General features: G+C 38.7%; 1 pseudogene; it reads right to left on the bottom strand.

The window, feature by feature from the left end:
• Nucleotides 1-9,925: 9,925 nt before the first annotated feature.
• LOC123641808 lies at nucleotides 9,926-10,306 on the bottom strand (annotated as a pseudogene).
• Between the last annotated feature and the right edge of the window lie 5,969 nt (nucleotides 10,307-16,275).

Here is a 16,275-nt window from a genome sequence, read left to right as displayed (position 1 = left end):
ATAGCTCACTGCAGCCTCAAACTCCTGGTCTCCAGTGATCCTCCTGCCTCACCATCCTGGGTAGCTTAGACTATAGGTGCTATGTTTCCTTCTAAGAGTTTATATTTTTAGCTCTTACCTTTATGTCTTTGATCTGTTTTGATTAATTTTTGTATACTGTGTGAGGTAGGGGTCCAAATTAATTGTTTTACATGTGGATATCCATTTGTCCCTACACTATTTATTGAAAAGACTGTTCTCTCCTCATTGAACCGTCTTGGCACCCTTGCTGAAAATCAATTGCCCCATAAATAGATGGGTTTATTTCTGGATCCTCAAGTATATTCTGGTGATCTGTGTGTCCTTTCTTATGCCAGAACCACACAGTCTTGATTGTTGTGAATTTGTAGTAAAATTTGGAAATCAGGAAGTGTGAGTTTTCCAACTTTGTCCTTTTTAGATTGTTTTGGCTATTCGGAGTCTTGCATTTACATATGAATACTAAGATCAGTTTGTCAATTTCTGCAAAAAAAAGCCAGCTGGGATTTTGACAGGGATTGTGCTGAATTTGTCTATCACTTGTCGGACCACTCATAAATTTTACCTCACTATTTCATGTGTCCATATGATGTTCTCGATTCCTAGTATCACTGCCTTCATTTAAATTCTCATCATCTATTGTCTAGATGTGTGCAGTGGCTTCCTATATGTTCTCTATGCCTTTAGTCTGCTTCTCTTTCAATCACCTGTTCTCACTGTTGTCAGGATGATTTATCTAAAAGGTTTACAATCCTTTGGGTAACTCCCTGTAGCTTTCAGAATTTATTCACTCATTTGCTCATTCATTCAAATAAATGTCTCTAAGTCCTTAATGTGTCAGGCATTATTCTGGGAATATGGCAGCAAACAAAGTAGACAAAAATAGTTGCCCTCATGGAGCTTACATTGTAGTGTGGGGGATGTAATAAACAAAACCAGTAAGCTACAGAGTGTGATACGTAGTGAGAAGTGCTATGGAGGGGAAACAACGCAGGAAATAGGGGAGGGAAAATGCGATTTTAAATAGGATGATCAGGTAGGGCCTCACTGAGATATCTGAATAAATACCTGAAGAAATGAGGTAGTAAGCCATGCATGTATCTAAGGAAGGTTTTGTAGGCCAAGCAAATAGAAACTGTAAAGCTTCTGAATTGACAACCTTGCCTGGCATGTTTGAGGAATATTGAGGAGGCTGCCGGGCTGGAGAAGAGGGGTATGAGGTCAGAGATAACAGGTAGCAAATTGTGTACAGCCTTGTAGGCTATTATTAGTGCTGTGGCTTTTACTTATAGTGAGGAGGAAAGTCATTGAAGGATTTTGAGCAGAGGAGTAACAGGTCCTAACTCAAGTTTTAACAAAATTCCTTTAGCTGATACGTTGAGAAGAGACTGTGTGTCTGGGGTAGAGTGGAGATAAAATGCAAGTGGGGACCTGTTGTGGTAGGCAGCCTCTAAAATGCCCCCAGTGGTCCCTGCATCCTGGGAATCACACCCTTGTGTAATCCCTTGCCTTTGAGTATGGTCTGGACCTAGTGACTTGCTTCTAATGACTAGAGTATGGCAAAAGTGATGGGACATCACTTCTGAGATTAGGTTCTAGAGACAGTAGCTTCCATCTTGCATGCCCTCTCTTGCTAACTCTGTTGGAAGCCAGCTGCCATTTGGAAAGGCCCATCAGGCAAGCAACTGAGGGCAGTCTGGGCCAACAGCCAGTAGGAAACAGGCCCTCAGTCCAACAATTCATGAGGAACTAAGTCATACCAACAATCACATTAATGAACTTGGCAGCAGATTCTTTCTCAGTTGAGCCTTCAGATGAGACTGAGGTTCTGACTGAAAGCTTGGCTGTAGCCTTGTGAGAGATCTTGAGTCTTTGGTACCCAGAAAATCTGCACCCATATTTTGGATCCACAGAAACTGGGATAAAGCCTATTGTCTTAAGATGCCAAATTTTGGGATAACTTGTTATGCAGCAATAGATAACTAATATGTCAGTTAAGAAGTTGATGCAATTATCCTGAGAGACGATTGTGACTTAGACCAGGGTGATAACAGTCCTCAGACCAGGGTGGTAACAGTGGAGTTGACAAAAGTAGTTGAACTCTGGATATATTTTATAGGTAGATATAACTAGATTTTCTGAGGAACTAGATATAAATGGGGAGTGGGTGGTGGTGGTCGTCATGGTGTAGCAAGAAATGATTCAAAGCTGATTATAAGGTTTATGGCCTGAGCAACTGGAGGGATGGAATTGTTACTAACCAAGATTTAGAAATTAGGGGAAAACCAGTTTTGGAGGAAAAGAACAGGAGTTTAGTTTGGAATATAAATTTATGATGCCTATATGATCCAATGAAATTTTGAACAGGTATTTAAATGTATGAATCAGGTGATAAAGGAAGAGGTAATTGCTGAGAGATATACATTTGGAAGTCGTCATTATTCATGGTGTTTTAAAGCTATGAGATAGGATGAGAGCACCAATAGAGTGAATATGAACACAAGAGAGAAGAGATTCAAGGACTGATCTCCGAAGCACTCCGGTATTATGAGATCAGGTTGGTGTGCAGGAGCTAGCAAAGAAAACTGAGAAGAAGCAACCAGTGAGATGGGAGAAAGTCTGAAGAATAGGAGCCAAGTGAAGAGATTGTTCCAAGGAGGAGGGAGTGAAGTGATGAACTATGTCAAAGGCTGCAGTTAGCTCAAGAAAAATAAGAATTGAAAGTAGGATTTAGCAACATGGAAATCATTGTTGACCTTGATGAATAGTTCCAGTGGAGTAATGGAAGGGGACATCCAGATTGAAGCAGATTCAAGAGAGAATTGAAGAGGAACTGGGATGATGGTGAGTACATAAAATTTAAGGAGTCTACAGCCATACCACCCTGAATGCACTGGATCTCATCTGATCTCAGAAGCTAAGCAGGGTCGGGCCTGGTTATTACTTGGATGGGAGAAAATTGAAGGAGTTTTCCTGCAAAGAGGAGCAAAAAAACAGCATGGTAACTAGAAGAGGAAGAGTAGTCAAGGAAAGGTTTTTTTAAAGATGGAAGAAACTACTTATGTTTGTATGCTGATGAAAAAGTTTTAGTAGACAGAAAAAGTGATGCAATAACAGAGGAGAATCATTGGCGAGTTGTCCTGGAATAAGCAAGCTGAAGTTCTTACTGTCTAACTTAGCACTCAGCACCCTCTGTGTAACCCTGTTTCTGCCTGCCTCCCAGTGTGCGTGCATCGTTTGTGTACTTGGGTTTTGGCACTGCGGAGATCTTGCACATTCTCCTTTCTCAGTCTGGAGTTTCAATTTTCAATACATCTTCATCTAAGTGATCCATATTAATTTTTTTTTTTTTTTGAGACAGAGTCTTGCTTTGTTGCTCGGGCTAGAGTGAGTGCCGTGGCGTCAGCCTAGCTCACAGCAACCTCAAACTCCTGGGCTTAAGTGATCCTCCTGCCTCAGCCTCCCGAGTAGCTGGGACTACAGGCATGCACCACCGGCTAATTTTTTCTATATATATTTTTAGTTGTCCAGATAATTTATTTCTATTTTTTTTTAGTAGAGACGGGGTCTCGCTCTTGCTCAGGCTGGTCTCGAACTCCTGACCTCGAGCGATCCACCCACTCGGTCTCCCAGAGTGCTAGGATTACAGGCGTGAGCCACCATGCCCGGCCATATTAATTTTTTAAAAACAGCAGCAACAAAACCTCAGTTTGAGTGCCACCACCCTGGGAAACTTTCTCTGGTGCCCGATTTCAATGGTCTTCCTTTGTACTCCTGTATCCTCTCTCTATCCTTTCTTATAGCGCTTACCATAATACACCCTGATTCCATACTTGTGTGTCTCCCAACAGACCATCAGGGCAATATTGACAGCAAAGACCATGCCTTTATTGATTCTGAGTCCCCAGTGCATGTCACAGTGCTTCTTACATAGTGAGTATCCACTAACTCTTTAACAGAAGAAATCAAAGGACTTTCTAAGTAGATTTACTCAGTTCTCATGACAGAAGTTCTGGCAATGAAAGATAGTAGACTTTAGATTTGAAAATGGTGTTGATTAATCAATTAAGGAGAACATGTGCAGTTGATCCTCATTATTTGCTGATTGCATACTTGTGAATTTGCTACTCTCTAAAATTTATGTGTAGCCCGCAAATCAATACTTGCAGTGTCTTGAGTCATTCACAGCCATGTGCAAAGTGGCAAGAAAAACTGAGTTGCTCAATGCTATGCGTTCCTTGCTGAGGTTGAACAACATGATGCTCTGCCTTCATGTTTCAGCAAGTATCCCTTTTGCATTATATGTAGTGCCACATTTTTCACATTTTTGTGCTTTTCATTGGTGATTTAACTGTCTAAAATGGCCATCCATGCATAAAGAAGGCTGTGATGTGCCTTACAGAGAAAATATGTGTGTTAGGTAAGTTTTGCTCAGGCATGAGTTCAATGTTAACAAATCAACAATATATATTTAGTTAAAGAGTCTTTAAACAGAAACACACATAAAACAAGTTTACGCTTTTTTTTTCTTAAGAGACAAGGTCTCACTCTGTTGCCTAGGCTGGAGTGCAGTGATATGATCATAGCTCACCGCAGCCTTGAACTTCTGGGCTCAAGAGATTCTCTTGCCTCATTCTCCTGAGTAGCTGGGACTATAGGCACATGCCAGGACACCTGGCTAATTTTTTCACTTTTTATAGAAATGGGGTCTCACTATGTTGCCCAGGCTGGTCTTGAACTCCTGGTCTCAAGTGATTCTCTTGCCTCAGCCTCCCAAGGTGTTGGGATTATAGGCGTGAAGCACCATACCCAAGGTTATGTATTGATCCATTAATGAAAATGTGACCCGAGGCCAGTAGGAACCTACCCCTGTTTCTTCTCTAGGTACAATGGTTCAATATTTATTAATCAGTACTTGGGGCAACTTTATAGAACATAACTACTACAAATAATGAGAATCAACTATAGTTTGGACTCATTCTAAAGTTGCTGGTCAGATTATTCTCACTTCTCCCTATAGATGAGAAGCAGGTGGATTTAGATTGTTCCTTGTAAAGTAGCTGTAGTCAAAATGGATTTCTGACTATATAACTCTGTATTCTAAAAAATCTGGTCTGGAGCTACCCCACTTAATTTGAGGGGAAAAATAGTACAGTAAGTCTGAGGAGATATAATATCTCAGGGATATAAATATGAAGAGATCAGAGCTATATGTGTGTGTATATATATATCATATATATCTGAGATATATATCTGAGGAGATCTAATATCTCAAAGATAGGTAGAGTAGCCATGAAGTGCTCCTACAAGTATGTCAAACATTAGTTCCTAGAGTGTTTCCAATGGGCTGGGCACAGAGACTTATGCCTGTAATCCCAGCACTTTGGAAGGCCAAGGCAAGAGGATCACTTGAGGTCAGGAGTTCCATGCCAGCCAGGGCAACATAATGAGATCCCATCTCTACAAAAAAATAGGAAAAATTAGGTAGGTACAGTGGTACATGCCTGCAGTCCCAGCTACTTGGGAGGCTTAGGCAGGAGAATTGCTTGAGCCCAAGAGTTCGAGGCTGCAGTGAGCTATAATAGCACCATTGCACTCCACGCTGGACAACAGAGCAAAAGCTCATCTCTTAAAAAAACTAGAGTGTTTCCAAGACTGCAAATTTCCTGGAGATTGTATTTATCTTTGACTTTCCAGATTCCAGAATTCTAGAGTCATTAAATGCTTGATAAGTGAATGATTTTGGTAATTAAATTCTCATAAAAAGAGAATTGGTATTACTGTTGATTTTGAAAAGCAATCCAAGCATTAAAAATATAACTATTTTGTAAAGTGTCCTTCCTCTTTTGTGTTTTGCTTCTATTTATTGAGCACTTGCTATGTTCTATATTGTGCCAAGCACTTCATAGACACTATATTGTTTAATATTGAAAACACTATGAGGTGCAGGCATTATTTCCCCCATTTTACAATAGAGAAGCAAGGCTCAGAGAGTAATTCATAATTAGCTAATAAAAATGGCAGAGCCATGATTTGAACTGGGTTTAAAATTTCCATCTTCCAGTTTGTAGAACCTTTAAAATCTACAATCTACAATTATCATGAATAAGAGGTCTTTAAAAAATACTAGAACTAGAGCTCTATTTACTGCAGAATAGCTATTTCACATTGCAGTTTGGTATCATTTTCAATTTTTTAATTATTAAGGCCTCACACAGTATTTTTTTTAAAGCAAGATTATTGGAAGATGCTATGGTTTGAATATGTTCCCCAAAGTTCATGTGCTGGAAACTTAATCCCCAATGCAACAGTGTTGGGAGGTGGGGCTTAATAAGAGATGATTAGGTCATGAGCACTCTGCTCTCAGGAACGAATTAATGTCATTATCATGGGAATAGCTTAGTTATTAATATTAAAGTGAGTCTGACCTTCCCTCTTTCCCTTATTCCTTCTTTCCTTTTCTGTCTCCCTCCTTCTCTCCCTTCCTCCCTAAAAAAAAAAAAAGAAAGAAAAAAGAGAATGAAAAAAATTTAAAAGCAAAAAAATGTAAGGTGAGTTCAGCCCCTCTTGCCCTCTTGCCCCATCTTGCCTTCAACCACGGGACCCACAGCTGCAGCAAGACAGTCCGCACTAGATGCCGGCATCTTGGTCTTGGACTCTCCAGCCTCCAGAACTGTGAGAAATACATTTCTTTTCTTTATAAATGACCCATTCTGTGGTATTCTGTTGGAGCAACACAAAATAGACTAAGAAAGGAATAAATGTGTTTTACTTTTTGTTATTAAGATTTTTATGAATTCAACATAACAAGGGCATACTGCTGTTTTCAACATATGGAAAAGAAAAAAACATGGAATGATTTCAACTGTGTCCTACAAGCAGCTCAGAGGTGGTTGAAAGGCCAGTTTCTTAACATGTACATCTACCTTAATAACAGCTTAGTAGAGTTGGCAACTGTTGGAATTGAGAATGTGGTTGTCTTTCAGTGGTTACGTTCTGGCAAGTATCAGAAAAATGGATATGACCTTGATTCCACCACTGATCATTGTGACTTTGAGAGCAAGGCTATTTCAACCCTGAGTCTGTTTTCACATCTGTAAAACTCGGTTTCCTTCTGTATCAGTGATCTCTGATTCCATAATGCCGTCACATGAGACCTGTGCAACGAGTTCACAAACTATCCCCAAGCTTTTGGACCACTCTCTGGTGAACAGACATATTATATGGCACTAGCTTTACATATGCTGTGGCCGAGTCTATCAAAACCTGTTCTTTCCTTTTTCCATAGTTAATTGTAGCTGGTACGTAGTTACCTGTCTGGGGACTTTGCTTGGTTCCTGCCTGTAGGTAGGTGTGACCATGTGACTAAGTTCTTGCCAGTAGAATGTGGGCAGATTTGATGTGCTTCACTTCTGGACCAGTGCCTTAAATAGCATGCCTTTTCCACATTATCCTTCCCCTTGCTGTCAACTAGAACCCGTGGCAACCCAACTTAAACCTGGTGGTGATAATGTCCTAAGATGGCAGAGCATTAGGATGAGAAAAAGTGGGTCCCTGGATGACTTCATGGAACATGGCTGGCTGCTGGCTGAAACTCTCATCATAGAACATGATATCTTTTCTCTTTAAGCCTCTTCTTGTTGTTGGATGTCTCTGTCAATATGGCCTTACTCTAACCAACACATGCACCGGATGTGAAATAAATTTTTCTAAGGGAAATAAGAAAAATAATTGAATTGCATACTCAGATGCTTTTCTTTTCCAGGTTTATTAACAAACCTGTAACTTACGGAGATAAGGAAAAAAAGTTTAGCTCATTGGTTCTCAAACTTTAGTGTATTTCAGTTTTTTTAAAACTTATTTTTGGCTGGCTGTGATAGCTCACGCCTCTAAACGTAGCACTCTGGGAGGCCGAGGCAGGAGGATTGCTTGAAGTCAGGAGTTCGAGACCAGCCTGAGCAAGAGTGAGACCCCGTCTCTAGTAAAAATAAAAAGAAATTAGCCACACAACTAAAAATAGAAAAAATTAGCCGGGCATGGTGGCGCATGCCTGTAGTCCCAGCTACTCAGGAGGCCGAGGCAGGAGGGTTGCTGTGAGCTAGGCTGAAGCCACAGCACTCTAGCCTGGGCAACAGAGCAAGACTCTGTCTCAAACAAAACAAACAAATAAACAAAAAACCTTATTTTTCATGTAACCACTTAGTCTTACTCTAAGGGACTCTGAATTGGTTCAGCTGGGTTGGATCTCCAAAAGAAAAGAAGCCAGCCTCATGAAGGTCTAGCGGAGAAGAACATTTGCAGTGGAGAGAACAGTAGTGCAAAATCCCTGAGTTATAAACGAACTTGGCAAGTTTGAGGAACAGAAGGAAAGGCAGTGAGGTGGCATCACAGTGGATGAATGAGAGTGTGGCGTGGGATGAGATCAGATAGGCAGGAACCACATCACACCTGACTTTGTGAGCCAGCATAGAGTCTGAATTTTATTCTAAGTGCAATGAGACACTTTTGCACATTTTAAAGCAAGGAAATAAAATGACTTGAGCTTTTCATTTGAAAGGTCACTGGCTGCTGGGTGGAGATATATTCCCAGGCAGTTAGGAGGTTGATGCTGGTTTGAACTATAGTGACAATGATAGGAGAAGAGAGGTGGGAAGATTTGAGGTACATTTTTTAAGGCAGAGTTAAAGAATTTAATGATGGATGGGATGTCAGAGGGGAGGGAAGACATAACATTTTAACTGGAACAGTTGTGTGGATCATGGTGTCATTTACTGTGATGGGGGACAATTGGGTTAGAAAATAGGTTTGAGAAGAAAGAAATTAAGAATTCTGTTAAGGTTAGACATGAGTGTTTCTTACTCTCTGAAAACAAAAAAGCCAAGATTAATGCTGTAAAGTATGGCCAGATACTTTCATCTGGGTATCTCTCATATGGGTGCTCTGAGCATTTTGGGAAGGAAAATTTGGCATTGAATCTGGTAGATTCCTGCCTCCCTAGCATGACCATCGAAAATGCCCAAATATTTTTAAATGCCTTTGCTGGGTTATTGTACCCCAGGTATAGCTTTGCTAGTATAAATAGTCTTTACATCCTTTTTTTTTTTTTCTATTTTACTTTACCCAACAATTTTTGTTTTTGTTTTTGGAGAGTTGATCAGTCATCCATTGACAACTTGCATTATTTATTCAGTGCTATATTAAACAGTATATTGGAAGATAGATTTACTGATAGCTCCAAGCCTTCTAACAATTTAAATGAAAATTACAAAGTGTTTGAGACCCTATTTTGGAATTCAAGGGGTGTTTGACTTTCAATTTCCCTTCTCTGTAGAACAAGAACAGGTCCTTCCTTTATTGACATGCATAAAATACATCACATTTTCTGTTCTGCTGATGCTATAAATTCAATACAAATTCTCCAGCCACATCAGTGATGAGTATATCATGTAACCTCAAATCTCTAACAGTGGAAAGAGTAAACAAGAATGGGTTCTCCTAGAATAATGCACTGCCTTTGATGTGACAACTGAGCCTCCATCTCCCTCCCCATCAGATGATTTCTTTAGCACGTTAGAGCGGTGAGGAGTGGTTGTAGTCTCCTAAGCAAGCTAGAGTGAAGACATTGGCCACAAAATACACATGCTCCATTTTTAAGAAAATTCTGAGTCTCAGGCAACTATTCTTTTGTAATTACTTTACAGTTTCTAAAAGCAGTTATTGCCTAAAGCTGGAAGAACTTAAGTCTTCTCAGATGATTATGTGAATGAATGGAGGGAGGTAAACAAAAAATACAATTAAAAAATATAAGGTCTGAAAGGGGAGTGGCCAGATAAGAAAATCAAAAAAGGAACAGTAATTTAAAGTGTATTCCAGCTATAGTGCAGATTATTTTGACTTTAAGGTGTCATCACATTGCACACTTCTGAGTCCATTCCCGAGATATTCTGTTGTACTTATCTCTCTTTTATAGATCCATGCAATCTCTGGCACTGGGGGGTCATCTGGGCTTGGATCACATAGCAGTGAACAAATAGACAAAAGAACTTTAGAAACAGTTAAAGCAGGAGGACACTGTGATCTTTGAATATCAAGACACATGCTACCATTACTGTTAATATTTGGATAATAAATGCTTGTTGTAAATGCAACCTTAGGTGGTTTGAAAGGGTGGTCTATAGGAAAATGAATTGTCAAAAAGAATATATCTCCTTGATATGGGCTGTCATTAGGTGTCATAATTGTGGCTTGCCAATGAAACACATCATCCCCAACTGGACCTATAGGACATTGCTCCTTATTAATCCATTTCAACACCATAGTCTGTGCTTTTCATCTGGCTCCTCACTATCTCTGTTTGTGCTGAAAGGTTTGGACAAAACTCTTGATTATCTAGGTGATGGGGAGAGGTTGTCTCATCTCGCAACAGCTTTGGTATTGAGGAAGCAAACCTTGGGAGAACCTTGTGTCTGGCTAACTGGAGTTGTCTACGTACAATTTTTTTTTTTTTTTTTTTTTTTAGGCAGAGTCCCACTCTGTCACCCTGGCTAGAGTGCCATGGCATCAGCCTAGCTCACAGCAACCTCAAACTCCTGGGCTTAATTAAGTGATCCTTCTGCCTCAGCCTCCGAGTAGCTGGGACTACAGGTATGCGCCACCAAGCCCGGCTAATTTTTTCTGCATATTTTTAGTTGTCCAGCTAATTTCTTTCTATTTTTTAGTAGAGATGGGGTCTCGCTCTTGCTCAGGCTGGTTTCGAACTCCTGAGCTCAAACGATCTGCCCGCCTTGGCCTCCCAGAGTGCTAGGATTACAGGCGTGAGCCACCACGCCCGGCCTTACCTACAATTTTAAAAGTAGCTTTATTTACCAAAGATTACTAAAGTTGTGTGAACTTGAAAAGTATTTGGGCTTATTTACTTAATTTACTAGTTCTTATTATTTATAAGTGAATTTGGTACCCATGTAGACAGTACACAGACATATATACATGTACACATAAAGAGATAGACTTTATAGCTTTAATTTAAAAATTTTTAGCCATAAGGCTGGTAAAACTCACTAGTTTAAAAGGACAGTTGGATTAAATTGTACTTTTATAAATGGAAAAGATTAAAGTTTACCTGTCTCAAATGGTTGACAACCTCACTGAGTTTTGGAGAAAACCGGTTGCAACTTTACATCTCAAAGCAGACGATACATCCGTGTGTGTGTGTGTGTGTGTGTGTGTGTGTGTGTGTGTTCAACCAATGGATACTAAAAGTACAACTTAATTAGTTCTGTAAATTTTTTTTTAATATTAATAAAAGTTCTTTTTTTTTTTTTCCTTTTTCTTTTTGAGACAGAGTCTTGCTCTGTTGCCTGGGCTAGAGTGCCATGGCATCAGCCTAGCTCACAGCAACCTCAAACTCCTGGGCTCAAGCAATCCTCCTACCTCAGCCTCCCGAGTAGCTGGGACTACAGGCGTGAGTCACCATGCCCAGCCAATTTTTTCTATTTCTAGTAGAGACGGGGGTCTCGCTCTTGCTGAGGCTGGTCTCAAACTCCTGACCTCAATCGATCCTCCCACCTCAGCCTCCCAGAGTGCTAGGATTATAGGTGTTAGCCACCATGCCCTGCCTGTTAATAAAAGTTCTTATAAAGGATTTTACATTATGTGCTGTCACTTTGTCCAGGCCAATTCATTCTATTATTCTTAATTATCCCTCTTATGCCACCACTGAGTCCATAATTGTCTGGTTTTACTGACAAGAAATGTAAAATATTAGAAAAAGTATCATATAAAAATCACAATCTTGTGGCATTTGTTAGTCTTTGAAAAAGTACAAATTTGGACAGAATGAAGCCTGTTGAAAATAATAAATGTAGGTAAACAAAAGACTTTTTAAAATATTTTTCAAAATAATTATTTAATGCAAAAAATGTTTTATGTGGTTTATAATATGTAAAAGTAAAGTACAGTTATCCCTTGGTATCTTCAGCAGATTGGTTCCAGAACCCCTCATAGATACGAAAATCCATGAATGCTCAAGTCCCTTATAAAAATGGCATAGTATATGCATATAACCTATGCGCAACAGCTTATGTACTTTAAACCATCTCTAGATTACTTATACAATGTAAATAGTTTTCATACTGTATTGTTTATTTGCATTTTTATTGTTGTATTTTCATTTTTATTTTTTTTCTGAATATTTTTGATCCACAGTTGGTTAAATCCATGTATTTAGAACCTGCAGATATGGAGGGCCAACTGTACATGACGAAAGTACAAAGGCCTGGAGGGGTAAATGGAATTAGACTGTTGTAAGATTCTTGCATTATAGATGCAGTGGTATAACAATAAATAAAAAAGATAGATTCAAAGAAAGGATGATGTATTAAATCCTAGGAGTAACCACTCAAAACAGAGACATAGTTAAAAAGCCAAAAGAGGAGATTGAATGTTAACAAAAAGAAACTCTATAAATCCAAATGAAAGCAGGAAAATAAGAGAGGAACAAAGAGGAGATGGAAAAAACAGAAAATAAAGGGCACGATGGGAGGTTTAAATCTAAACATATTAACAATTACATTGAACATCAATAGAGTAAACACTCCAATTAAAACAGATCTTGTCAGGGTAGATAAAAAGCAAGACCCAACTAGATTTGCTGTTTATAAGAGTAATGCTTTAAATATAGAAATACAAACAGGTTAAAAATGAAAAGTTAGAAAAAGATGTACTGTGCAAACAATAAGCATAAGAAAGTGCGTATGGTTATATTAACATCAGATAAAAGAGAGGGGCATTTCTCATTGATAAAAGAATCAATTTGTCAAAATACAACAGTCCTAAATGTGTATGCACTTAATAACAGAGTTTCAAAATATACAAAGCAAAAATTGTCAGAAAAAGAGAAACAGGCAAAACTACACATTATAGTTGGAGATTTTACCATCCAGTAATTGATATAACTGACCAAAATCAAACCACAACAACAAAACAAAAAGCCAAACTAGTAAGGATGTAGATTTGATCACTATGAATCAATGTAATCAACATTTAAAAAACATTACAATCAGCAATTGTAGAATACATATTTTACAACTGGTATATGCTACATACTACAGTACACGTGGAACATTTATTAAGATAGATAAAATGCTGAGGCTGAATACAGTCCCAAGGCTTGAAATCATACAGAGGACATTGTCCAACTATAACAGAATTAGAAATTAGTTAAAAAGTCTATTCCTCAAATATTTAGAAATCAAACAAAACACCTCTAAATCATGCAGGGATCAAAAAAGAAATCACAAAGGAAATAAAATATTGTAATCTGACAATGAAAAAAATATCAAAATTTGTGAAATGCACCTGAAGCAGTGCATAGAGAGAAATGTATAGTTTTAAATGCTTTTATTAAAAATAAAGTTTAAAGTCAAGCTTCAAAAAAACCTTAAAAAAGCAAACCAAAACTAAAATAGAAGGAATATTAAAAATGAGAGAATAAGGCAATAAAATAGAAAGCAATAAACAAATTTGCAAAGGCAACAGTTGGTTCTTTGAAAAGATTTTTAAAAATGATTACAATCCTAGCGGATTAGTCAGGACAAAAAGCAAAAAACCCCCAACAAACAAAAACAAAATATCTACAAATTTCAAAAAGGAGAGCAAGAACCTTACTACAGATCTTACAGCCTTTATGAGGATAATCAGAGAATATGCTGAACAATTTTGCCTAAAATATTGGCAATTACATGAAATGAACAAACCCCATAAAAGACACAACTTGCTAAATTTGACACAAGAAGAAATAGAAAATCTGGGGTGATCAAGGCAAGATGGCTGACTAGAGACATTGGTTGCCAGAGCATCTGAGAAGAGAAAGTTTCAGATGAAAAAGCATAGTCCAGGTGTAATTCTGAGGGAAGAGTATCAGAACCTATTGGAGATCCTACAGGAAGAAGCTATGGAGCAGAACAAGGAGCAGGATATCGGCAGAGATCGACCCCCAAGGAATTTGGAGCCCCAGGGAAAGGGTGGGGTGTTTAATTTTTCCTCCTTTCACAGCTCTGGCAGTCTGCAAGCTCCCAAACTGTTAGAGAGTCCTTCTACCCTCAAGAGCCCAAGTGCTGCTGCTGTCAGTGAACTGGGAGCTTCCTGGGAATAGAGCAGCAGGCTGCCAGCACCCCCATAGTTGCTCCTCCTCACCCCAGACCTGAGCTGAGGTAGCAGGTGCCATACTGCTTTTTCACCCATTGTGTACCTTTGTCCTGCCCACAGAAATATTCAGTTGTCTTGTCACTGGGCCCCACACAAATATTCCCTGACACCTGTTTGGATTGCAGTAGCCACAGGAGGGTGGTGGGTCCCAGAGAAACTATGTGGCCCCAGAGCTTGGATATTCTTGGCAGGCTGCCTTCAGGTAAGAGGAGAGTGCAGCACACCATGGGGAGTGGGGACTTGGGACCAAACATGTCATTCAGGTACCCCTGAGGGAGACGAAAAAGCAAAATGCCTGGAAAACTTATTTGAGGGAATAATGAAGGAAAACTTCCTTGCTCTTTCTAGAGATATGGTCATCCAGATACAAGCAGCTCGACAAACACCTGGGAGATTCATTGCAAGAGGGACATCACCAAGGCAAATAGTCATCAGACTGGCTAAAGTTAACAATGTCAAAGAGGAACTCCTGCAATCCCTGAGGCAAAAACATTAAGTAGCTTGCAAAGGAAAACCCATCAGACTAACAACAGACTTCTCAACACAAGCCTTACAAACCAGAAGGGATTTGGGTCCTATCTTTAGTCTTCTTAAACAGGATAACTGTCAGCCAAGAATTTTGTAACCTGCAAAACTAAGTTTCAAAAATGAAGGAGAAGTAGTCTCTTCCAAACAAGCAAACACCAAGGGAATTTGTCACCACTAGACCTGCCCTACAAGAAATGCTCAAAAGTGCTCCAAAAATCGAAAAGAATGGTTGATACTCACCAGTATGAACACACAAAAGTAAAAACTCATAGCTCTTATAAAACAGTAACACAAGGGAGAATACAAAGCAACTGGTGATAATCAACATGATGACTGTAACAGTATCTTATTTATCAACATTAACATTAAATGTTATTGGTCTAAATGCCCCACTTAAAAGAAATACAGTAGATTGGCAGAATGGATTAAAAAAACCACAATTCAAGTATCTGCTTTCTCCAAGAAACCCATTTAACACATAAAGATTCTCATAGATTCAAGATAAAAAGGGGGAAAAATATTCCACACAACTGGAAGCCAAAAGCAAGCAGGAGTAGCTATTCTTGTATCAGATAAAACAAACTTTAACAATAGTAAGGAAAAAAAAAAACCACAAAGATGGTCATCATATGATGATAAAGGGATCACTTCAACAAGATATAACAATCCTAAATATACATGTACTTAACACCAGAGCCCCTAGATTCATAAAGCAAATACTATTAGACCTAAGAAAAGAAATAAACAGCAACATAATAATAGTGGGGCCCTTCAAAACTCTTTTGACAGAGTTAGACATATCATCTAGGCAGAAAATCAACAAAGAAACACTGGACTCTTACAGGACTCTAGAACAAATGAACCTAACAAGACATAGAATATTCTATCTCCCAAATTGCAGAATATACATTCTTCTCTTCAGCTCATGAAATATTCTCCAAGATAGTCCATATGTTAGGCCACAAAACATGTCTCACCGAATCAAAAAAAATTAAAAACATAGCATGTATATTATCATACCACATGCGATAAAACTAGAAATCGATTCCAATGCTCTAAACTATAAAATTACCTGGAAATTAAACAACCTGCTGCTCAGTGATCTTTGGGTCAATGATGAAATCAAGGTGGAAATAAAAAATTTATTGAATTAAATGGCAGTGTGAACCACCACAAGCTATCAAATCTCTGGGGTAGAGAAAAAGCAATGCTAAGAGGGACATTTATAGCACTAAATGCCTACATCAGAAAGACAGATAGATCACAAATTAACAACCTAATGTCCCACCCCAAGGTACTAGGGAAAGCTAAGTGGAATAAGAACCTAGCAAAATAAGAACAAACCAATCCCACAGCTAGCAGAATATAAGAAATAACAATGATCAGAACAAAAAATTATAAATGATCAATGAAATCAAAAGTTGGTTCTTTGAAAACATAAACAAAACCGATAAACAACTAGCTAGATCAACCAAGAAAAGAAGAGAGAGGATTCAAATAAGCTCAATCAGAAATAAAAAAGGA

Source organism: Lemur catta, chromosome 1 (genome assembly GCF_020740605.2).
Source record: "Lemur catta isolate mLemCat1 chromosome 1, mLemCat1.pri, whole genome shotgun sequence".
Taxonomy (NCBI): domain Eukaryota; kingdom Metazoa; phylum Chordata; class Mammalia; order Primates; family Lemuridae; genus Lemur; species Lemur catta.
Note: the sequence above shows the minus strand (reverse complement) of the source record. Positions and strands in the feature narration are given on the sequence as shown.